General features: G+C 45.4%; 1 protein-coding gene across 5 annotated transcripts in view; it reads right to left on the bottom strand.

The window, feature by feature from the left end:
* The window catches only part of LOC123761011 (protein amalgam), a 185,861-nt gene that overhangs the window by 39,181 nt on the left and 120,337 nt on the right, over positions 1 to 26,343 (bottom strand). The gene's annotated exons all lie outside the window — the stretch shown is intronic.

Here is a 26,343-nt window from a genome sequence, read left to right as displayed (position 1 = left end):
GCAGAGAGTAAACAGGTTCATCCCGTCCCAAAGGGAAAAATCCGAGAAGCAAAAGAAGAATCCATGGTATAATAGGGCATGTATGGAAGCAAAATTACTGAACTAAAGGGCGTGGAAGAACTTCCGGAATAACAGAACACCAGAAAGCAGAGAGAGATACCGGAGAACCAGGAATGAGTATGTTAGGATGAGAAGAGAAGCAGAGAAAAATAATGAAAATGATATAGCAAACAAAGCCAAGACTGAACCAAAGCTACTCCAAAGTCACATCAGGAGGAAAACAACAGTGAAAGAGCAGGTAATGAAACTTAGAATAGGCGAGGATAGGTATACAGAGAATGACAAAGAGGTGTGTGAAGAACTCAACAAGAGGTTCCAGGAGGTCTTCACAATAGAACAAGGTGAGGTCATTGCGCTAGGAGAAAGGGAAGTAAACCAGGTGGCCTTGGAAGGGTTCGAAATTACGAGTGAGGAGGTCAAAAGACACCTGCTGGATCTGGATGTTAGAAAGGCTGTTGGTCCAGACGGGATCTCACCATGGGCTCTGAAAGAGTGTGCAGAGGCACTTTGCTTGCCACTCTTCATAGTGTATAGTAGGTCACTGGAGACGGGAGACCTACCAGAAATAAGGAAGACTGCTAATGTAGTACCAATATACAAAAAGGGTGACAGACAAGAGGCACTGAACTACAGGCCAGTGTCCTTAACTTGTATACCATGCAAGGTGATGGAGAAGATCGTGAGAAAAAACCTGGTAACACATCTGGAGAGAAGGGACTTCGTGAAAAATCGCCAACATGGATTCAGGGAGAGTAAATCTTGCCTTACAGGCTTGATAGAATTCTACGACCAGGTGACAAAGATTAAGCAAGAAAGAGAAGGCTGGACGGACTGCATTTTCTTGGATTGTCGGAAAGCCTTTGACACAGTACCGCATAAGAGGCAGGTACATAAGCTGGAGAGACAGGCAGGTGTAGCTGGTAAGGTGCTCTAGTGGATAAGGAAGTACCTAAGCAATAGGAAACAGAGAGTTACGGTGAGGGGTGAGACCTCAGATTGGCGTGAAGTCACCAGTGGAGTCCCACAGGGCTCTGTACTCGGTCCTATCTTGTTTCTGATATATGTAAATGATCTCCCGGAGGGTATAGATTTATTTCTCTCAATGTTTGCTGACGATGCCAAAATTATGAGAAGGATTAAGACAGAGGAGGACTGCTTAAGGCTTCAAGAAGACTTGGACAAGCTGAAGGAATGGTCGAACAAATGGTTGTTAGAGTTTAACCCAAGCAAATGTAATGTAATGAAGATAGGCGTAGGGAGCAGGAGGCCAGATACTAGATATCATCTGGGAGAAAAAAAGTTTCATGAGTCAGAGAGAGAAAAAGACTTGGGGGTTGACATCACGCCAGACCTGTCTCCTGCAGCCCATATCAAGAGGATAACATCAGCGGCATATGCCAGGTTGGCCAACATAAAAGCGGCATTCAGAAACTTGTGTAAAGAATCATTCAGAACTTTGTATACCACATATGTCAGACCAATCCTGGAGTATGCGGCTCCAGCATGGAGTCCATATCTAGTCAAGGATAAGACCAAACTGGAAAAGGTTCAAAGGTTTGCCACCAGACTAGTACCCGAGCTGAGAGGTATGAGCTACGAGGAGAGACTACGGGAATTAAACCTCACTTCGCTGGAAGACAGAAGAGTTAGGGGGGACATGATCACCACATTCAAGATTCTCAAGGGAATTGACAGGGTAGATAAAGACAGGCTATTTAACACAAGGGGAACACGCACAAGGGGACACAGGTGGAAACTGAGTGCCCAAATGAGCCACAGAGATATTAGAAAGAATTTTTTTAGTGTCAGAGTGGTTGACAAATAGAATGCATTAGGAAGTGATGTGGTGGAGGCTGACTCCATACACAGTTTCAAGTGCAGATATGATAGAGCCCAATAGGCTCAGGAACCTGTACACCTGTTGATTGACGGTTGAGAGGCTGGACCAAAAAGCCAGAGCTCAACCCCAGCAAGCACAACTAGGTGAGTACAACTAGGTGAGTACACACATACGGGTGAGGACAGGTACACAGAGAATGACAAAGGGTTTTTTATTATTATTATTATTTTCTACCACAGACGTGGCCACACATTTGCAATGCTAACCAGCATATATACATTTTCTTCTGTCCTCCATGGACAGGGTTAGAGATGTGTTAAACATATAGTTCAAGGGTTTATTGAACAATCAACCACAGAAGGTGATTCGGTGCTTTTAAAATGCTAAGCTAACCTACATACGTAAATATATAGATACACAGATTTACGTATGCCCTACATAAAGTGTTCGATGTGTTTTTTAAATAGTGTCGTTAATGTGCATTTACAAAGGTGAAATGTGATTCTTATCAGCTTCCAAATATACTTTATACACATACACACACACATATACGTACATATACATATATACACACACACATGCATTCACATTCATTTGTCTCTTTTACTCTGACAGGGTGAGATAGCTGATAGAGAAACTAGTGTGCAATTAAGCACTTAATCACTGAAAGTGATTAAGGTGCTTTTACAAGCTCAGGTTATATAGTTACATCACATACATATATTGTATAATTGATATATTACATGGTCAATCTTGGGTACAAGTCCAATATATCATCAAGTGTTCCAGTACTCATATAGTAATTACAGAGTTCAGCATACCTTAGCCCAGGAGGGCGAAAGTCAGTCAACATGGGACATTCTACAATATAATGTTCAAGAGAGTGCATGTTTTCTCTTTCACAAAGTTGACAAAGAGGTGTGTGAAGAACTCAACAAGAGGTTCCAAAAGGTCTTCACAACAGAACAAATAGAGTTCACTGCGCTAGGAGGGATGGCTGTAAAGCAGGCGGCCTTGGAAGTGTTCGAAATTACAAGAGATGAAGTCAAGACTGATGAGGGCGGACTGCATTCTTTTGAAATGTCGGAAAGCCTTTGACACAGTACCACATAAAAGGCTGATGCATAAGCTGGAGAAACAGGCAGGAGTAACTGGTAGGGCGCTCCAGTGGATAAGGGAGTATCTAAGCAATAGGAAGCAGAGAGTTACAGTGAGGGGTGAGACCTCAGATTGGCGTGAAGTCACCAGTGGAGTCCCACAGGGCTCTGTACTCGGACCTATCCTGTTTCTGATATGCGTAAATGATCTCCCAGAGAGTATAGACTCATTCCTCTCAATGTTTGCTGACGACGCCAAAATTATGAGAAGGATTAAGACAGAGGAGGACAGCTTGAGACTTCAAGAAGATCTGGACAAGCTGCAGGAATGGTCGAACAAATGGCTGTTGGAGTTTAACCCAAGCAAATGCAATGTAAGGAAGATAGGTGTAGGGAGCAGGAGACCAGATACACGGTATCATTTGGGAAATGAAATACTTCAAGAGTCAGAGAGAGAGACCTGGGGGTTGATATCAGGCCAGACTTGTCCCCTGAAGCCCATATCAAGAGGATAACATCAGCGGCATATGCCAGGTTGGCTAACATAAGAACGGCCTTTAGAAACTTGTGTAAAGAATCTTTCAGAACTTTGTATACCACATATGTCAGACCAATCCTGGAGTATGCGGCTACAGCATGGAGTCCATATCTAGTCAAGCATAAGACTAAACTGGAAAAGGTTCAGAGGTTTGGCACCAGACTAGTACCCTGAACTGAGGGGTATGAGCTACGAGGAGAGGCTACAGGAATTAAACCTCACGTCACTGGGAGGCAGACGAGTTAGAGGGGACATGATCACCACATATAAGATTCTCAGAGGAATTGATAGGGTAGATAAAGATTGACTATTTACCACAAGGGGCACGCGCACTAGGGGACACAAGTGGAAATTGAGTGCTTAAATGAGCCCTTACCTTGAGGTGATTCCGGGGCTTAGCGTCCCCACGGCCCGGTCGTCGACCAGGCCTCCTGGTTGCCGGACTGATCAACCAGGCTGTTGGACGCGGCTGCTCGCAGCCTGACGTATGAGTCACAGCCTTGTTGATCAGGTATCCTTTGGAGGTGCTTATCCAGTTCTCTCTTGAACACTGTGAGGGGTCGGCCAGTTATGCCCCTTATGTGTAGTGGAAGCGTGTTGAACAGTCTCGGGCCTCTGATGTTGATAGAGTTCTCTCTCAGAGTACCTGTTGCACCTCTGCTTTTCAACGGGGGTATTCTGCACATCCTGCCATGTCTTCTGGTCTCATGTGATGTTATTTCTGTGTGCAGGTTTGGGACCAGCCCCTCTAATATTTTCCACGTGTAAATTATTATGTACCTCTCCCGCCTGCGCTCAAGGGAGTACAGTTTTAGGCTCTTTAGTCGGTCCCAATAGTTTAGATGTTTTACTGAGTGGATTCTAGCAGTAAAGGATCTCTGAACGCTCTCCAGGTCAGCAATTTCTCCAGCTTTGAAATGGGCTGTCATTGTGCAGCAGTACATATACAGAGAACATATACGGCACGCATAGACGCAATAAAGCACCTAAATTATTGGGATCGTCTCAAAGCTCTCCAAATGTACTCACTAGAAAGAAGACGAGAGAGATATCAAATAATATACACCTGGAAGATACTGGAGGGCCAAGTACCAAATCTACACAGTAAAATAACAACGTACTGGAGTGAACGACATGGAAGAAAATGTAGAATAGAACCAGTGAAGAGCAGAGGTGCCATAGGCACAATCAGAGAACACTGTATAAACATCAGAGGTCCGCGGTTGTTCAACGTCCTGCCAGCAAGCATAAGAAATATTGCCGGAACAACCGTGGACATTTTCAAGAGGAAACTAGATGTCTTCCTCCAAGGAGTGCCGGACCAACCGGGCTGTGGTGGGTATGTGGGCCTGCGGGCCGCTCCAAGCAACAGCCTGGTGGACCAAACTCTCACAAGTCGAGCCTGGCCTCGGGCCGGGCTTGGGGAGTAGAAGAACTCCCAGAACCCCATCAACCAGGTATCAACCAGTACTCCACTCTAGAGAGCACAAGCGTTTTGAAAAGTATCATCATCGATATAGCATCTCTAGTGTGAAAAGTTCTTGTTATCCAACCTGTCATTTTTCTTGCAGTTGTGACGGCTACTTTATTGTGTTCTTTAAAGGTAAGGTCTTCCGACATGAGTACACTTAGATCCTTTACATTGCCTTTTCGTTCTATGTTATGATTTGCCTGAGTTTTGTACGTGGTTTCCGTTTTTATATTTTCATTTTTTCCATAGCGCATGAGCTGGAACTTATCTTCGTTAAACACCATATTATTTTCTGTAGCCCATAGAAAGACCTGATCTACATCTGACTGGAGATTTGCCGTGTCCTCTATGTTCCCTACTCTCATGAAGATCCTAGTGTCATCTGCAAAGGATGATACAGTGCTGTAGGTTGTGTTCTTGTCTATGTCCGATATGAGGATGAGAAAAAGTACTGGAGCAAGCACAGTACCCTGGGGGACTGAGCTCTTCACGGTTGATGGGCTGGATTTTATTTTGTTGACTATTACACATTGGATTCTGTTGGTCAGGAAATTGTAGATCCATCTGCCTATTTTTCCGGTAATTCCTTTTGAACGCATATTATGTGCAATAACACCATGGTCACATTTATCAAAAGCTTTTGCGAAATCTGTGTAAATTACATCAGCGTTTTGTTTGTCTTCCATAGCATCTAATGCCATATCATTGTGGTCCAGCAACTGTGACAGGCAAGAGCGCCCTGTTCTCAAACCATGTTGTCCGGGGTTATGGAGATGCTGTGATTCCATGTATTTTGTGATCTTACTTCTTAGCACTCTCTCAAAAATTTTTATGATGTGCGATGTTAGTACTATCGGTCTGTAATTTTTTGCCTCTGCCTTATTTCCTCCTTTATGAAGTGGTGCTATCTCTGCTGTTTTTAGTATGTCAGGAATAACGCCAGTATCTAGGCTTTGTCTCCACAGAATGTGGAGGGCCTGCGATAGTGGTTTTTTACAGTTCTTTATGATTATGGAGTTCCAAGAATCCGGGCCTGGTGCAGAGGGCATAGGCATACTGTTTATGGCTTCTTCAAAATCCAGTGGGGATAGTGTGACGTCTGATATATGATTTGATGTTGGTGTCATATCCATGAAAAATTCATTTGGGTTATCAATCTTTAGTGTGTTTAATGGCTCGCTGAAAACAGAGTCGTACTGCGTCCTCAGTAGCTCGCTCATTTCTTTGTTGTCATCGGTGAAAGTTCCATCTCCCTTTCGCAGGGGCCCGATACTAGATGTGGTTTTTGATCTTGATTTTGCATAGGAGAAAAAATATTTCGGATTTCTCTCTATTTCACTGATGGCCTTTTGCTCTCTTTGCCTCTCCTGGGTTTTGTATGATTCTTGTCGCTTGCGTTCAATTGTTTCTATTTCTCTACCTAACCTTCTTCGCCGTTCTTGAGATAGGGTGCGACTTTCAAGTTGTTCCGCGATTCGGTTTCTTCGCCTATATAGGGAACGACGTTCCCGTTCCAATCTGCATCTCTTCCTCTTTTTTCTTAGGGGTATGCGGTTTGAACATATTTCTAGTGCTACTGAGCTTATTTTTTCCAGGCACTGGTTCAGGTTTGCATTTTCTAGCTGTTCTTCCCAGTTTATTTCTGTGAAGTCCTGGTTTATTTGCTCCCAGTTTATCTGTTTATTATTGAAGTTGAATTTGCTGAAATCTCCTCCACCGGGAATCTGGACTGGTTTTGAAGGTCTACTCCCCATGGTTGTCATAACTTCAATTAAGTTGTGATCTGAGTAACAGGTATTTGTAATCATTATGTTCCTGATCAATTCATCATTATTAGTGAAAATGAGGTCCAGCGTGTTCTCCTTCCTAGTTGGTTCTACTATTTGCTGGTTTAAGGCAAACCTGTCGCACATCCGTAGCAGGTCATTTGCATGTGCCTGTTCATTTAGGCTACTTCCTGGTATTCTTTCTGATATTACTGTATTAGCCAGGTGCTTCCATTTCAGGTGCCGTAGGTTGAAGTCCCCAAGCAGGATGATGTTCGGAGCTGGATTTGTGAGGTTTTCCAAGCAGTGTTCTATTTTCATTAGTTGGTCTTTAAACTGCTGAGGGTTTGCCTCCGGTGACTTATATACAAGGACAATACCTACATTTAGAATCTCTATTTTGATTATCAGCACTTCCACCATATCATTTGAGGTGTTTAGCAGCTCAGTACAGATGAGTGTGTCTTTGATGTAGAGGCTGACCCCACCCTGAAGCCGGTGTTTCCTATCACATCTGAAAAGATTTTACTCTGAGATCCATATTTCACCATCATGGTAGTCCTTTGTGTGGGTCTCTGTTAGGGCTGCAAACACTGCATTTGCCTCATGAAGGAAACCATCTATAAAGTGAACTTTGTTGGACTTGCGTGTTTTTATACCCTGGATGTTGGCAAATATAAATGATGTTATCGTGTTAGTTGAAGTGCTGGATGCCTTACTTGGTGTTAATATCTGAGGCTATCTGAGCCATAGAAAAGTTAGAAATAATTTTTTTCGTGTCAGAGTAGTAGACAAATGGAATGCATTAGGCAGTGATGTGGTGGAGGCTGACTCCATACACAGCTTCAAGTGTAGATATGATAAAGCCCAATAGGCTCAGGAACCTGTACATTAGTTGATTGACAGTTGAGAGGCGGGACCAAAGAGCCAGAGCTCAACCCCCGCAAGTACAATTAGGTAAGTATACACACACACATCGGGTTCGATTCCCGGACCAGGCAGAAACAAATTGGCAAAGTTTCTTTCACCCTGATGTCCCTGTTACCTAGCAGTAAATAGGTACGTGGGAGTTAGACAGCTATTACGGAGCTGCTTCCTGTGTGTATGTGGGGGGGGGGGATTAGTTAGTAGTTAGTTACAGTTGATTGAAGTTAGGCGGACAGAAAGAGCAGAGCTCAACCCTCGCCAGTACAACTAGGTAAATACACACACACACCAGATTCGTCCCGGAATTGAGAGGTATGAGCTACGAGGAAAGGCTAAAGGAGCTGAACCTCACGTTCCTGGAAAACAGAATAGTAAGGGGAGACATGATAACCACCTACAAAATTCTCACGTGAATTGACAGGGTAGACAAAGAGAAACTGTTCAGCACGGGTGGAACACGAACAAGGGAACACAGGTGGAAACTTAGTACCTAAATGAGCCACATTGACATTAGAAAGATTTTTTTCAAGAAGTTGCACTCCTAGTAAAACGGGAGTGAAAGTTTGAAGAACTCAAGAATCAAAGTGAAAATATATACACAGACTCCATCATTAGGACACTGACAGCAGAGGAAAGAATAAATGTGGTGTTGGTAATTCACAACACCCCCCCCCCCCACCCGCCCCCCACCATGGGGGGGGGTGGCATTGCTCTCTGCAATGCCTCCATGCAAAGCATGCATGGAGGCATTGCAGAGAGCAGCAACATTGGCCTCCAGGTATGCCCTCTACAGGTAGTGGCACACTTCCTGTGCCACAGGTAGTGTGGGGTCTGGTAGCTGTGTGGAGAGCGCGCAGGGCTCGTAATCCTGTGGCCCGGGGTCGATTACTGGACCAGGTAGAAACAAATGGGCAAAGTTTCATTCAACCTGATGTACCTGTTACCTAGCAGTAAATAGGTACCTGGGAGTTAGACAGCTGTTACGGAGCTGGTTCCTGAGTGTGTGCGTAGAAAAAAATAGTAGTTACTAACAGTTGATTGACAGTTGAGAGGCGGGCCGGATGAGGGAGGGCTCAACCCCCGCAAGCACAACCAGGTGAGTACAGAATAAGAGCTAAACATCTAGCCATGGGGGACCTAAATCATGGAGAGGTTGACTGGGAAATCCAGAAATCCTCTTGTGGGGAAGAAACGTGGGGAGCGAAATTAGTGAAAGTTGTAGAAAGAAACTTCTTAACACAGCATGTAAAGGAGAACACAAGAGAAAGGGGAGGAGACACACCAAGTCTGCTGGACTTGATCTTCACCCAGAATGAGGAAGACATTGAGAACTAAGAGCATGAAGTCCCACTAGGAGCAAGTGACCATTGTGTCCTGGTGCTCGACTACATGATGGACCGCACAACAGTGCCCATAAGACAAGGAGTCAGGGAAGGGAGAACAGACTATACAAAAGGAGACAACATGAAAGTAAGAGAGTATCTGGGAAGTGTACAATGGGAGGAGGAACTCAGAGGGAAGACGGCCCAGGAAATGATGGACCAAGTAAAACTGAGGTGTAAAGAGGCAGAAGAGAGATTCATACCACTATTTAGGGGAAAAAGATAGGAGGGCATATAATAACCTGTGTTCAACAGACATGCCGGGAAGCAAAAGCAAAAGACAGGAGGGAGTAGAGGAAATAGAGAAGGCAAAGGACAGAAGTGAACCGGAATAGATGCAACAGGGCCACGAGTGACTACATAAGCATAAGAAGATTGGCAGAAAGAAACTGAAAATGATATTGCCTCCCAAGCAAAGAGCCAACCGAAACTCCTGCATAGCCACATAAGGAATATGACAGTGAATGACCAATTGACCAGGTTACGGACAGGGGGAGGTCAGTATACAGAAAATGATAAAGAAATTTGTGAGGAGCTCAATGCCAGCTTCCAGGGAGTGTTCACTACTGAGCCTGAACAGCTCCCAGAGCTACATGAGGAAGCAACACCTGAAGAGAAACTTCTAAATATCGAGGTAACAGCAGAGGAAGTAAGACTACAACTAGCATCACTGACTGTAACTAAAGCTACTTGGGCATGATAGAATATCACCATGGATGTTAAAAGAAGCAGCACAAGCCCTCAGTATACCTCTAGCTCTAATCTTTAATGAGTCCCTTACAAGGGGGGGGGGGGTATTGACAAGTTGCTGGAAGAAGGCAAATGTGGCGCCAATCTACAAGAAACGAGATAGAGAAGAGGGACTTAACTACAGACCAGTGTTACTCACAAGCATTCATTGCAAAGTACTTGAAACAATTATAAGACTAAGACTAATTGCACACTAGAAAGAAATGGGGTTCTAAGTAAATAACAACAAGGCTTTAGAGCAGGGAATTGAAGCATGGCGATCCTCCTAGAGTTTTATGATAAGGTAACGAAAAGAAGGCAAGACAGAGAAGGATGGGCAGATTGCATATTTCTGGACTGCCAAAAAGACATTAATACAGTACCACACAGGCGGTTACTATACAAACTTGAGAGACAGGCGGGAGTAGACGGCAACACATTATCATGGGTAAGGAATTACCTGACAGGTGTCAGAGAGTGACAGTGAGGGGCGAGGAGTCGGACTGGCGTAGAGTAATAAGCGGGGTGCTTCAAGGACCGGTGCTGGGACCCATACTGTTCCTCCTTTATGTAAATGACTTGACTGTAGGAGTTGAGTCTTATATGTCAGTGTTTGCAGATGATCCAAAGCTAATGAGCAGGATTGAGACAAATGAGAATTCCAAGATTCTCTAGGATGATATGAACAGGTTGCAGAGCTGGTCCGAGAAAGGGCTGCTAGAGTTCAACACCAGCAAGTATAAGGTGATGAAAATGGAAACAGGCACCAGAAGACCGAAAGGCCAATACACGATAATGGAAACTACATCCCTATGACGACTGGAAAAAAAGACCTGAGAGTGGACAAAACACCGAACCTAACTCCAGAGGCTCATATAAATAGAATAACGTCAGCCGCATTCTCTACTCTGGCAAAAGTCAGAACATCCCTCAGAAACTTGAATAAGGAGGCTTTTAGATCACTATATACCGCCTATGTGAGACCAGTCTTAGAGTATGTAGCCCCATCCTGGAGTCTCATCTTAAAAAAAAAAAAATGAGGCTCGAAAAAGTGCAGAATTTTGCAACGAGACTCGTCCCAGAGCTGCGAGGGATGAGGTACGAAGACTACCGGAATTATACCTGAAGACGTTAGAAAGGAGGAGGGAGAGAGGGGACATGATACAGACGTATAAAATACTTAGAGGGATTGACTGGGAGGAAACAGATGAATTGTTTACAATTAATAACAATAGAACAAGGAGTACAGATGAAAGCTTGAGACTCAGATGTGTCATGGGTATGTTAGAAAGGTTTCCTTTAGCGTAATGGTAGTGAGTAAATGGAATGACCTAAAGGAACAGGTTGTAGAGGCTAACTCCATTCATAACTTTAAAAGCAGGTATAATAGGGAAATAGGTCAGGAGGCATTGTATTAGACAACGGCTAGAAAAGCGGGGTCCAAGGGCTAGAGCTCGATCATACAGGCACAAATAGGAGTATAAATGGGTGAGTATACACACACACACACACACACACACACTCACTTGTGTTGTGACCATCGTGTTGGGTGGACGTGGGGTTGGGAGCTCCTGGTTCACTAGTGGAGTGGGAGGGGTAATCAGGCAACTTCGAAGTGAAAAAGTATGTACAAGTGAATGAAAAAACCTTGGGTTTTGACCAAAGCCATAAGGTAGTGAAGAAAAACAGTTTAAGTAGCGTAATTGAAAATAGTTGATGAAGTACTGTGGCAGTGTGGAGCAGACCTCACCGACCTCTGACCGTGACCTCACCTCCGGCAGCAACCCTTCTACCACCACGTGGGACGACGCTTGGAGATTCACTCACCTATTGTGTTAGCAGGACGGTAAGATACTTGGAACCCCAGTGGGTAAGGTTGCATTATAGCAATGACTAGGTCAGGAAGGGTGTCTAGGTCCAGCAGTATTATGATTGAAGAAGAAGATAGGTTTGTGGAGAAGATGATTGGGAAATTTGTAGAGAAGAGGGATGTTTGGATAGATGATCTAATCCAGGGGATTAAAAGTGAAGTCTTTAATAAGATACAGGACGAGGTTCAAAGACTCAAACAAGAGTTTATGGATTATATTCAAGAGGAAATCAGGAAGAGCAGGGTAGAATGGCAAGGAGAAATATTTAGGCTTACTAATGAATTTGGCAGGAATAAGGGAAGCTTGGCAGGGGAAGGGGGAGTAGTAGTAGGTGGAGTAGCGGGTGTGGGAGGGGTGGGGGTCAGCCAGGGAGGGGGCCACCAGCATGACCCTGAACTGAGAAAGAGGACAATCATAATCCATGGATTGCTTGAAGCCAGGGCACCATCGAGGCAGGAAAGGATGGAGATTGAGGATTTGGAGCTACAGGGGATCATGAGAGCCCAGATGGCAGGGAATGAGGTGCAAGTCCAACGACGCATTGGACCATACAACTATAACAGGAAACGACCTATCCTGGTACAGTTCACTAACGAAGAGGCAGTGGATTACATACTGCATGACAAACACTTACTCAGAGGTAGCGAAAATTACTACAACGTATATATTGACAAATTCATGACGAAGGAGGAGCAGATAGCCCACAGAGCAAGCAAACAACAATACAACTCTTCCCATTTGAGCGTAGCTACACACCCCAATGCTAATCCACCCCATGCTAACCAGCTCACACCTTCTCAGGTCACTCCCTCCCCAAATCAGCCGCCCCTGCTTATCTCCCCAACACATCCCTTGACCCCTCTGACTCCACTGCAGTCAAATTCATCCCACATTCCAAGGACCCCCTCATCACCTCAACCCCCAAAACCCGTCCAGCCCTCATCCCCTCAACCCCCAAAACCCACCCAGCCCTCATCCCCTCAACCCCAAGAACCCACCCAGCCCTCATCCCCTCAACCCCCAAAACCTACCCAGCACTCACCCCTCCTCATCCCCTCTCCTTCCATGTGACCCCTCACCCTTGCAAGGGGGGGGGGGAGGTGGGAGGTTCCCCCCACCCCCTCTATCCTTCCCCCCTCCCAACCTCTCAACCTCTATCTGACTCCCAACCTTACGCTATCTCCCAACCCCTCTATGCCTATCAAACCCTCCCTAATCTTCAGACCCAGTATGCCATTCCTACTCCAGACCTACCTACCCAGGCCCTACCCCAGACCCTCCTACCTACCTTCCTAGAAGCCCAGCCCCCATTAGCCCCCCAAGCACCCCTCCTGACCCTCTTTCACCCCCCCATACACCCCCGGACCCCCCCCCCCCACAGACACCCCCCGGATCCCCCCGGACATCCCCCGGATCCTCCCCGCCCCCAGTCATCCCCCAGATCCCCCCTGCCCCCAGTCACCCCCCAGACACCCCCCAGATCCCCCCAGACCCCCAGAGAAAGGGAGAACTCTGGTACAAGAGTTTCCATGAAGAATCTCAAGGTTTGGTACACCAATGCTGATGGGGTATCTAATAAAGCAGAAGAGATAAAAGAAAGAGTGAGTGAAGCAGATCCTGACATAGTTGCAATTGTGGAAACTAAAATTAATGACATGATCTCAGATGCAATCTTTCCTGAAGGGTACCAGGTGATACGAAAAGAGAGGACACAGAGACAGGGAGGGGGAGTGGCACTCCTAATAAAGCAGAAATGGAAGTTTGAAGACCTGGGAAATCGGGTTACCAATGAGTGCACAAACTTCATACATGGAACTCTGACAGTAGATGGGAGGAAGATTGTGATCTTGGTAATCTACAATCCCCCACCAAACAGTAGAAGACCCAGGCAGGAGTATGATGACAACAACAAGGCATGTATAGATGAACTGCAGAAGGCAGCAACACTAGCCCACAGAATGAGAGCGAAGCTGCTGATCATGGGGGATCTAAATCATGGAGAGATAAATTGGGAATCAAGGAATCCCCATGGAGGGGACGAAACGTGGGGAGCGAAATTAGTAGATGTTATAGACAGGAATTTCCTAACACAACATGTGAAGGAAGACACAAGGGAAAGAGGAGGAGATGCACCGAGCCTATTAGACCTGATTTTCACCCAGAACGTAGAAGATATTGAGAATTTAGAGCACGAAATACCTCTAGGGGCCAGTGACCATTGTGTCCTAGTCTTTGACTACATGATGGAATTCAAACTTATGACCATGGGACAAGAGATCTGGGAAAGGAGAGTTGACTACAGGAAAGGGGACTATAAGAGGATAAGGGACTATCTGGGTGAAGTGCAGTGGGAGGAAGAAATTAGAGAAAAAACAGTCCAAGATATGATGGACCTAGTCATACAGAAATGCCAGGAGGCCGAAGAGAGATTTATACCAACAGTAAAGGGAAAAAATATGAAGGAATATAATAACCCATGGTTTAATAGACAGTGTCAGGAAGCAAAAATGGCCAGCAGGCGGGAGTGGAGGAAGTACAGAAGACAAAGGACAGAGGACAACAGGATCAGATACAACAGAGCTAGGAACAATTACATTAACATAAGACGAACATCGGAAAGGGACTATGAGAACGATATTGCAATCAAAGCGAAAAAACAACCTAAGTTACTACACAGTCATATAAGAAGAAAATGTCGGTGAACGACCAAGTGACAAGACTAAGGAAGACAGAGGGGGCATATACTGAAAGTGACAAGGAAATCTGCGAGGCACTGAATGCCAGTTTCCATGGAGTGTTCACTACCGAGCCTGAGCAGCTCCCATTGTTGGAAGGGGTTACCCTAGATGAAAGACTATCAGATATAGAGGTGACAGCAGAGTAGGTAATGAAACAGTTGACAATTCTAGATGCAACTAAAGCAGTTGGACCAGACAAAGTATCACCGTGGATACTAAAAGAAGCAGCGCAGGCCCTCAGTGTGCCTCTGGCAATCATCTTTAATGAGTCACTTATGTCGGGAGAATTGCCCAGTTGCTGGAAGAAGGCAAATGTCGTGCCGATCTTCAAGAAAGGTGATAGGGAGGAGGCACTTAACTATAGACCTGTATCACTGACAAGCATCCCCTGTAAAATACTGGAAAGAATAATTAGGCTACGACTGGTTGCACACCTGGAGAACATTAGGTTTGTGAACAAACATCAACATGGGTTCTGGACAGGAAAATCGTGCCTAACAAACCTTCTGGAATTCTACGATAAAATAACGAGGATAAGACAGGACAGAGATGGTTGGGCAGACTGCATATTTCTGGACTGCCAAAAAGCCTTTGACACAGTACCGCACATGAGACTGCTGTTCAAGCTCGAGAGGCAGGCGGGGGTGGGGGAAAAGGTCCTAGCATGGATAAGGAACTACCTAACAGGAAGGAGCCAAAGAGTTACGGTAAGGGGCGAGAAGTCGGACTGGCGAACAGTAACAAGTGGAGTACCACAAGGATCGGTGCTGGGATCAATTCTATTTCTTGTATATGTTAACGACATGTTTACAGGCGTAGAGTCCTACATGTCGATGTTTGCGGATGACGCAAAGTTGATGAGAAGAGTTGTTCAGGTCCAAGAGGACCTGAACAGGTTGCAGAGATGGTCAGAGAAATGGCTACTGGAATTCAACACTAGCAAATGTAAAGTTATGGAAATGGGACTAGGAGATAGGAGACCAAAGGGACAGTACACAATGAAGGGGAACAGGCTACCTGTGACGACGCGCGAAAGAGACCTGGGTGTGGACGTAACACCTAATCTATCTCCTGAGGCACATATAAATAGGATAACGACAGCAGCGTACTCTACACTGGCAAAAGTTAGAATATCATTCAGAAACCTAAGTAAGGAGGCATTTAGGGCGCTTTACACTGCCTACGTGAGGCCAGTCTTAGAGTATGCCGCCTCATCATGGAGTCCCCATCTGAAGAAGCATATAATGAAACTGGAAAAGGTTCAGAGGTTTGCAACGAGACTCGTCCCAGAGCTACGAGGGATGGGGTATGAGGAGCGCCTGAGGGAACTGTGCCTTATGACACTAGAAAGAAGAAGGGAGAGGGGGGACATGATAGGAACGTATAAAATACTCAGAGGGATTGACAGAGTGGACATAGACGAAATGTTCACACGGAATAGTAACAGAACGAGGGGACATGGATGGAAGCTTGAAACTCAGATGAGTCATAGAGATGTTAGGAAGTTTTCTTTTAGCGTGAGAGTAGTGGGAAAATGGAATGCACTTCAGGAACAGGTTGTGGAAGCAAATACTATTCATAATTTTAAAACCAGGTATGATAGGGAAATGGGACAGGAGTCATTGCTATAAACAACCGATGCTCGAAAGGCGGGATCCAAGAGTCAATGCTCGATCCTACAGACACGATTAGGTGAGTACAACTAAGTGAGTACACACACACACACACACACACACACACACACACACACACACACACACACACACACACACACACACACACACACACACACACACACACACACACACTCACACTCACACTCACACTCACACTCACACGCACACGCACACACACACACACACACACACACACACACACACACACACACACACACACACACACACACACACACACACACACACACACACACACTCACACACACACACACACACACATACATACACACACTGTGTATGTATGTGTATGAAGCTGCTGGTCATGGGGGACCTAAATCACGGAGAGATAAATTGGGAAACGAGGAATCCCCATGGCGGGGAGGAGACCTGGGGAGCGAAGCTGGTAGACGTTATTGACAGGAATTTCCTAACACAGCATGTGAAAGAAGATACTAGGGAAAGAGGAGGGGATACGCCCAGCCTATTAGATCTCATTATCACTCAGAATGTAGAAGACATCGAGCAGTTGGAACATGAAATACCACTAGGAGCTAGTGACCATTGTGTCCTAGTCTTTGACTACATGATGGAGCTTAAAATTGTGACCAAAGGACAAGAGGTCCGGGAAAGGAGACTTGATTACAGAAAAGGGGACTACAGAAGGATAAGGGACTACCTGGGAGAAGTGCAGTGGGAGGAAGAACTTAGAGGAAAAACAGTGCAAGGTATGATGAACCAAGTCATATTGAAATGCAAGGAGGCTGAAGATAGATTTATTCCAACAATAAAGGAAAAAAGCAGGAGGGAATATAATAACCCATGGTTTAATAGACAGTGTCAGGAAGCAAAGGTGAGAAGCAGGAGGGAGTGGAGGAAGTACAGAAGACAAAGGACAGAGGACAACAGGATTAGATGTAACAGAGCTAGGAATGATTACATTAACATAAGACGAGTGTCGGAAAGGAATTATGAGAACGATATTGCAGTCAAAGCGAAAAAGCAACCAAAATTACTACATAGCCATATAAGAAGGAAGATGTCGGTAAATGACCAAGTGACAAGACTGAGGAAAACAGAAGGGGCATATACAGAAAGCGACAAGGAAATCTGCGAGGTACTAAATGCAAAATTCCATGGAGTGTTCACAACCGAGCCTGAGCAGCTCCCATTGTTAGAAGAGATTACCCAAGATGAAAGACTATCAGATATAGAGGTGACAGCAGAGGATGTAATGAAACAGTTGACAACACTGGATGCAAATAAAGCTGTTGGACCAGACAAAGTATCACCGTGGATACTCAAAGAGGCAGCGCAGGCTCTCAGCGTGCCTCTGGCAATGATCTTTAATGAGTCACTTATGTCGGGAGAATTGCCCAGTTGCTGGAAGGAGGCAAATGTCGTACCGATTTTCAAAAAGGGTGATAGGGAGGAGGCACTTAACTACAGACCCGTATCACTGACAAGCATCCCCTGCAAAATTCTTGAAAGAATAATTAGGCTAAGACTTGTTGAGCACCTGGAGAGCATTGGGTTTGTAAACAAGCACCAACATGGGTTCTGGACAGGGAAATCATGCCTAACAAACCTTTTAGAATTCTATGATAAAGTAACAAGGATAAGGCAGGACAGAGAAGGCTGGGCAGACTGCATATTTCTTGACTGCCAAAAGGCCTTTGATACGGTACCGCACATGAGACTGCTATACAAACTTGAGAGGCAGGCAGGAGTAAGCGGAAAGGCCCTAGTATGGGTGAAAAACTACCTAACAGGAAGGAGCCAGAGGGTAATGGTAAGGGGCGAAAAGTCGGACTGGCGAACAGTAACAAGTGGAGTACCTCAAGGATCGGTGCTGGGACCAATCCTCTTTCTAATTTACGTAAATGATATGTTTACAGGAGTGGAATCATACATGTCAATGTTTGCAGATGACGCAAAATTAATGAGAAGAGTTGTGACAGACGAGGATTGTAGGATCCTCCAAGAGGACTTAAACAGGCTGCAGAGATGGTCAGGGAAATGGCTACTGGAGTTTAACACCAGTAAATGTAAAGTTATGGAAATGGGATCAGGTGACAGGAGACCAAAGGGACAGTACACAATGAAGGGGAACAGCCTACCTGTAACGATTCGAGAAAGAGACCTGGGAGTGGATGTGACACCTAATCTAACTCCTGAGGCACATATAAATAGGATAACGACAGCAGCGTACTCTACACTGGCGAAAATTAGAACTTCATTCAGAAACCTAAATGAGGAAGCTTTTAGGGCGCTTTACACTGCCTACGTGAGACCCGTCTTAGAGTATGCCGCGCCATCATGGAGCCCCCACCTGAAGAAACACATAAAGAAACTGGAGAAGGTTCAGAGGTTTGCGACGAGGCTTGTCCCAGAGCTACGAGGGATGGGATATGAAGAGCGGCTGAAGGAACTGAACCTTACGACACTAGAGAAAAGAAGGGAGAGAGGAGATATGATAGGGACATATAAAATACTCAGGGGAATTGACAAAGTGGAAATAGATGAAATGTTCACACGTAATAATAACAGAACGAGGGGACATGGGTGGAAACTGGAAACTCAGATGAGTCACAGAGATGTTAGGAAGTTTTCTTTTAGCGTGAGAGTAGTAGAAAAATGGAATGCACTTGGGGAACAGGTTGTGGAAGCAAATACTATTCATACTTTTAAAACTAGGTATGATAGGGAAATGGGACAGGAGTCATTGCTGTAAACAACCGATAGCTAGAAAGGCGGGATCCAAGAGTCAATGCTCGATCCTGCAAGCACATATAGGTGAGTACATATAGGTGAGTACACTAGGAATGGTCTAGAAAATGGCTGCTAAAGTTCAACTCAGGAAAGTGTAAGGTGATGAAATTAGGCGAAGGGAGCAGGAGGCTGAACATAAGGTATCATCTGGGAGGGGAAATCCTGCAAGAGTCAAATAGAGAGAAGGATCTGGGGGTTGATATCACACCGAACCTGTCCCCCAGAGGCCCACATCAAAAGAATATCATCAGCGGCATATGTTAGACTGGCCAACATAAGAACTGCCTTCAGAAACTTGTGTAAGGAATCTTTCAGAACCCTGTATACCACTTATGTAAGACCAATCCTGGAGTATGCAGCTCCAGCCTGGAGTCCATACCTAGTTAAACACAAGACAAAGTTAGAGAAGATTCAGCGGTATGCCACCAGGCTCGTCCCGGAACTGAGAGGATTGAGCTACGAGAAAAAGCTAAAGGAGCTGAACCTCACATCCCTGGAAAACAGAAGAGTAAGGGGAGACATGATAATCACCTACAAAATTCTCAGGGGAATTGACAGGGTGGACAAAGACAAACTCTTCAGCACAGGTGGGACACGAACAAGGGGACACAGGTGGAAACTTAGTACCCAGATGAGCCACAGAGACGTTAGAAAGAATTTTTTCAGTGTCAGAGTAGTTAATAAATGGAATGCACTAGGAAGTGATGTGGTGGAGGCTGACTCCATACACAGTTTCAAATGTAGATATGATAGAGCCCAGTTGGCTCAGGAATCTGTACACCAGTTGATTGACAGTTGAGAGGCGGGACCAAAGAGCCAAAGCTCAACCCCCGCAAGCACAAATAGGTGAGTACACACACATACACACACACACACACACACACACACACACACACACACACACACACACACACACACACACACACACACACACACACACACACACACACACACACACACACAGCATGTCAGAGAACCCACAAGGATGAGAGGAAATGACGAACCAGCGAGACTCGACCTGGTCTTCACCCTGAACGACTCTGACATAAGAGAAATCGGTTTTGAGGCCCCAGTATGAGCGACCACAGTATATTGGTGTTTGAGTACCTGATTGAAGAAGGGTTATTGAACTCGAGGAGGGATACCGAAACCAAAAGGTTAGCATACCGAAAGGAAAACTATGAGGGGATAACAAAATTCCTAACAGATATAGCATGGGAAACAGAGCTCAGGGAAAAGACGGCCCAAGATATGATGGATTACATCACACAAAAGTGCATGGACGCAGCAAACAAATTTGTCCCAGCCCAAAAGGAAAACAGTGAAATGAAGATGAGAAACCCATGGTTTAATCAGAGATGTAAGCTAGCTAAGCAGCAAAGTAAAAGGAAATGGAGAAACTATCGGAATAACAGGACACTTGAGAGCAGAGAAAGATACCAGAATGCCAGGAATGAATATGTTAGGATGAGAAGAGAGGCAGAAAGACAATACGAAAATGACATCGCAAGCAAGGCAAAGACTCAGCCTAAATTGCTGCATAGCCACATCAGGAGAAAAACAACAGTAAAGGAACAGGTTTTGAAATTAAGGATAGGGGCAGAAGAAGTCACTACAAACGACAAGGAAGTGTGTGAGGAACTGAATAAGAAATTCCAAGAGGTCTTCACCTTAGAGCAAGGAGAAATCCCAGAGATAAGAGAGGGAATAGCTAACCAGGAACCACTGGAAGAGTTTGAGATTACCAGCGGGGAAGTAAGGAAGTGTTTACTAGAGTTGGATGTGACAAACGCTATAGGCCCAGATGGAATGTCCCCTCGGATACTAAAGGAAGGAGCAGAAGAACTGTGCCTCCCACTCTCCATAGTGTATAACAAATCTCTGGCAACAGGGGAACTGCCAGAAATTTGGAAAGCAGCTAACGTAGTCCCGATATACAAGAAAGGGGATAGACAGTAGGCACTGAATTACAGGCCAGTGTCCCTAAACTGCATACCATGCAAGCTGATGGAGAAGATTGTGCGAAGAAAGCTAGTGGAGCACCTGGAGCGAAAGAACTTTGTAACACAGCACCAACATGGATTCAGGGATGGCAGGTCCTGCCTCACAGGGTTACTTGAATTCTACGACCAGGCAACAAAAATAAGGCAAGAAAGAGAAGGGTGGGCAGACTGCATATTTTTGGATTGTCAGAAAGCCTTTGATACAGTGCCACACAAGAGGCTAGTGAAAAAGCTGGAGATGCAGACTAGAGTGAAAGGGAAGGTACTCCGTTGGATACAGGAGTACCTAAGCAACAGGAGACGAGTCAGTGTGAGAGGTGAGGTCTCAGATTGGCGAGACGTTACAAGTGGAGTCCCGCAGGGGTCAGTCCTTGGACCTATACTGTTTCTGATATATGTAAATGATCTCCCAGAGGGTATAGAATCGTTTCTCTCAATGTTTGCCGATGATGCAAAAATTATGAGGAGGATTGAAACAGACGACGATAGTAGGAGGCTACAAGATGACCTAGGCAGACAGAGTGAATGGTCCAACAAAGGGCTGTTGAAGTTCAACCCGAGTAAATGCAAAGTAATGAAACTAGGCAGTGGAAACAGGAGGCCAGACACAGGATACAGAATAGGAGATTAAGTACTTAATGAAACGGACAGAGAGAAAGATCTAGGAGTTGATATCACACCAAACCTGTCTCAAACCTGAAGCCCACATAAAAAGAATAACGTCTGCGGCATATGCGAGGCTGGCTAACATCAGAACAGCGTTCAGGAACCTGTGTAAGGAATCATTCAAACTTTTGTACACCACATATGTAAGACCAATCCTGGAGCATGCGGCCCCAGCATGGAGCCCGTACCTATTCAAGCACAGGAAGAAGCTGCAAAAAGTTCAAAGGAATGCCACTAGACTAGTCCCAGAACTAAGAGGAATGAGTTACGAGGAAAGGCTGCGGGAAATGCACCTTACGGCACTGGAAGACAGAAGAGTAAGGGGAGACATGATCACAACCTACAAAATCCTCAGAGGAATCGACCGGGTAAACAAGGATAAACTATTCAACACTGGTGGGACGCGAACAAGGGGACACAGGTGGAAACTGAGTACCAACATGAGCCACAGAGACATTAGAAGGTACTTTTTTAGTGTCAGAGCAGTTACCAGATGGAATGCATTAGGCAGTGATGTGGTGGAGGCTGACTCCATACACAGTTTCAAATGTAGATATGATAGAGCCCAGTAGGCTCAGGAATCTGTACACCAGTTGATTGACAGTTGAGAGGCGGGACCAAAGAGCCAAAGCTCAACCCCCGCAAGCACAAATAGGTGAGTACACACACACACACACACACACACACACACAACAAGGACAGAAACCGACTTGTAAAGGTGGTGTTTACAAACGAAACCACGAAGGAGGACATTCTCGAAAGGAAGAGTCGTCTGCAGCATATGGAGGGATACAAAAAAGTATTCCTGCAGAGGGACAGGACGAAGGAGGAGAGAGCCAGGGCAGCAGAGGCAAGAAGGAAGCGCAGGGAGAGAGGAGCAAACCAGGAAATCACAGCCCTCATCACAACAGTCCCAGAGACAAGAGGAGAACCCAAAACCAGCATCCCAGCAACACCAGAAGGGGGGGGGGCAACACCACCACCCCCCCTCTGCATAGAAACCCTCCCTTCCCCTCACCCTACCCTCCCCCCACCCAAACACCCCATTCTGACCCTGACACCCCTTCCCCATTCCCATCATGTCCCCCCTTCCACCTTTTTCCCCCTGTCCCCCCTCCCCCTTCATCCCATACCCTCCCTATCCCTCTTCCCCCCTCACTGCGTATCCTCCATGTCCCCCCTACCTCCTTAACCCACACCCTGCCTGTCCTCCTTCCCTTAAACTCCCACCCCCAACCCCAAAATCCTCTGAGACCCTGCAAACCACCTCACAGATCCTCTCACCCACGGAACAGCTTCCCACACCAGCAGAATGCTCGCCAAGAAAGGGACATGAAAATGAACAGAAGAAAGTGAGCTTCAAGGCGATGTACACTAACATAGATGGGATTTCAAATAAAACAAGTGAACTTGGAGAATGGGCACTAGAAGAAAACCCAGACATAATAGCACTCACAGAAACAAAGTTAACGAAAATCATAACAAACGCAGTGTTTCCACAGGGCTACTATATAGTGAGGAAAGAGAGAGAAGGGAGAGGAGGAGGTGGTGTAGCTCTGCTACTTAGAGAAGGTTGGAGTTTCGAAGAGATGGTAATTCAGAACTGTGAAGGTTTCAGTGACTACATTTCAGGCACCATAGCAACTGGAGGACAGAAAATTAGAATAGTAGTCATATATAACCCCCCACCAAATAACAGAAGACCCAGACAGGAATATGATAGAAACAACTTGGCCACCATCAATATAATAGAGGGAGCAGCTTCTGTGGCTAGCAGGAACGGATCCAGACTTCTAATCATGGGAGACTTCAACCATGGGAAAATAGATTGGGGGAACAGAGACCCACATGGAGGCCCAGACACATGGAGAGCTAAGCTGCTGGATGTGGCAACAAGAAACTTTCTAAGCCAACACGTCAAGGGACCAACAAGAATGAGAGGAGGGGATGAACCAGCCTTGCTTGATCTGATATTTACCCTAAATGAGTCGGATATAAGGGAAGTTAAGTTGGAAGCCCCCTTGGGAATGAGTGATCATAGTGTATTGAGCTTTGAGTACCTGGTTGAGCTGGGAATTATCACCCCAAAAAAGAACTGGGAACCAAAGGGCTGGCGTACCGAAAGGGAAACTATGAGGAAATGAATAAATTCCTATGGGATATACATTGGGACACAGAACTCGGAACCAAGTCCGTACAAGACATGATGGACTATGTCACCCAAAAATGTCAGGAGGCTGTAAGCAGGTTTGTCCCAGCCCGACAGGAAAAAACAGAGAAGCAAAGGAAGAATCCATGGTTTAATACGGAATGTATGAAAGCAAAGGAGCAGAACAAAAGGGCATGGAGGAACTTCCGTAATAACAGAACACCAGAAAGTAGATAGAGATACCAGAGAACCAGGAACGAGTATGTCAGTGTGAGAAGAGCAGCTGAGAAAAGGTATGAAAATGATATAGCTAATAAAGCCAAGACCGAACCAAAGCTACTACACAGTCACATCAGGAGGAAGACAACAGTGAAGGAACAGGTGATGAAACTTAGGGTGGGCGAGGACAGGTACACAGAGAATGTCAAAGAGGTGTGTGAAGAACTCAACAAAAGGTTCCAGGAGGTCTTTACAATAGAACAGGGAGATGTCGCGGCGCTAGAAGAGGTGGCAGCAAACCAGGTGACCTTGGATAGGTTCGAAATTACAAGAGATGAGGTCAAGAAGCACCTATTGGAGCTGGATGTGAGAAAAGCTGTTGGGCCGGATGGAATCTCGCCATGGGTATTGAAAGAGTGTGCAGGAGCACTTTGCCTACCACTCTCCATAGTGTATAGTAGGTCACTGGAAACGGGGGACCTACCAGAAATATGGAAGACTGCTAATGTAGTACCAATATACAAAAAGGGTGACAGACAAGAGGCACTGAACTACAGGCCAGTGTCCTTAACTTGTATACCATGCAAGGTGATGGAGAAGATTGTGAGAAAAAACCTAGTAACACATCTGGAGAGAAGAGACTTCGTGACAACCCATCAACATGGGTTCAGGGAGGGTAAATCTTGCCTTACAGGATTGATAGAATTCTACGATCAGGTGACATTTTTTTGGACTGTCGGAAAGCCTTTGACACAGTACCCCATAAAAGGTTGATGCATAAGCTAGAGAAACAGGCAGGAGTAACTGGTAGGGCGCTCCAGTGGATAAGGGAGTACCTAAACAATAGGAAGCAGAGAGTTACAGTGAGGGGTGAGACCTCAGACTGGCGTGAAGTCACCAGTGGAGTCCCACAGGGCTCTGTACTTGGACCTATCCTGTTTCTGATATACGTAAATGATCTCCCAGAGGGTATAGACTCATTCCTCTCAATGTTTGCTGACGACGCCAAAATTATGAGAAGGAGTAAGACAGAGGAGGACAGCTTGAGGCTTCAAGAAGACCTGGACAAGTTGCAGGAATGGTCGAACAAATGGCTGTTAGAGTTTAATCCAAGCAAATGTAATGTAATGAAGATAGGGGTAGGAAGCAGGAGACCAGATACAAGGTATCACTTGGGAGATGAAATACTTCAAGAGTCCGAGAGAGAGAAAGACCTGGGGGTTGATATCACGCCAGACCTGTCCCCTGATGCTCATATCAAGAGGATAACAGCAGCAGCATATGCCAGGTTGGCTAACATAAGAACGGCCTTTAGAAACTTGTGTAAGGAATCTTTCAGAACATTATATACCACATATGTCAGACCAATCCTGGAGTATGCGGCACCAGCATGGAGTCCATATCTAGTCAAGCATAAGACTAAAATGCAAAAGGTTCAAAGGTTTGCCACCAGACTAGTACCCGAGCTGAGAGGTATGAGCTACGAGGAGAGACTACGGGAATTGAACCTCACTTCGTTGGAAGACAGAAGAGTTAGGGGGGATATGATCACCACATTCAAGATTCTCAAGGGAATCGACAGGGTTGATAAAGACAGGCTATTTAACACAAGGGGCACACGCACTAGGAGACACAGGTGGAAACTGAGTGCCCAAATGAGCCACAGAGATATTAGAAAGAACTTTTTTAGTGTCAGAATGGTTGACAAATGGAATGCATAAGGAAGCAATGTGATGGAGGCTGACTCCATACACAGTTTCATGTGTAGATATGATAGAGCCCAATAGGCTCATGAACCTGTACACCTGTTGATTGACGGTTGAGAGGCGGGACCAAAGAGCCAGAGCTCAACCCCCGCAGGCACAACTAGGTGAGTACAACTAGGTGAGTACACACTCACACACACACTCTCATGCTGAGGTGGGACCAAACAGCCAAAGTTCAACCCCTGCAAACACAGCTAGATAAGTACACACACAGATTAGTAATATCCATTTTTGCAGACGATGTTAAGTTATTGATGAGACAATGGGAGAGGGAGGCTGTTGGAGGTGCAGGAGCAGCCTGGCACAGTACAGAGATGGTGTCAAAAGTGGCTACTTAAGTTTAATCCTGAAAATGCAAAGTGATGAAAATAGAAAGACAGAAAGAAGGCCTGAAGGGCAGCATTGGATGAGGGACAGATATGTTCCTACCTCACACCAGGACACATAGTCAGTATTCAATAAGAATATACACATCCACTTATGAAACCTTTACATCTTTTCTTAATAATGGCGGCTTTGTTTGCATTTATTAAACAGTTTATGAACTTGGAAACTTCACAGCCCGAGGTTATTTGTTAAAAACAAACTTGCCGCGTTTGTGACCGCATAAACATAATTAATGTCAACAAACTCGCCAGGATTAAGGAAAGATGTACACGTTCCGTAAGTGGTTGAG

Source organism: Procambarus clarkii, chromosome 41 (genome assembly GCF_040958095.1).
Source record: "Procambarus clarkii isolate CNS0578487 chromosome 41, FALCON_Pclarkii_2.0, whole genome shotgun sequence".
NCBI lineage: Eukaryota > Metazoa > Arthropoda > Malacostraca > Decapoda > Cambaridae > Procambarus > Procambarus clarkii.
The sequence above is the reverse complement of the archived record's forward strand: the minus strand, read 5'-3'. Positions and strand labels throughout refer to the sequence as shown.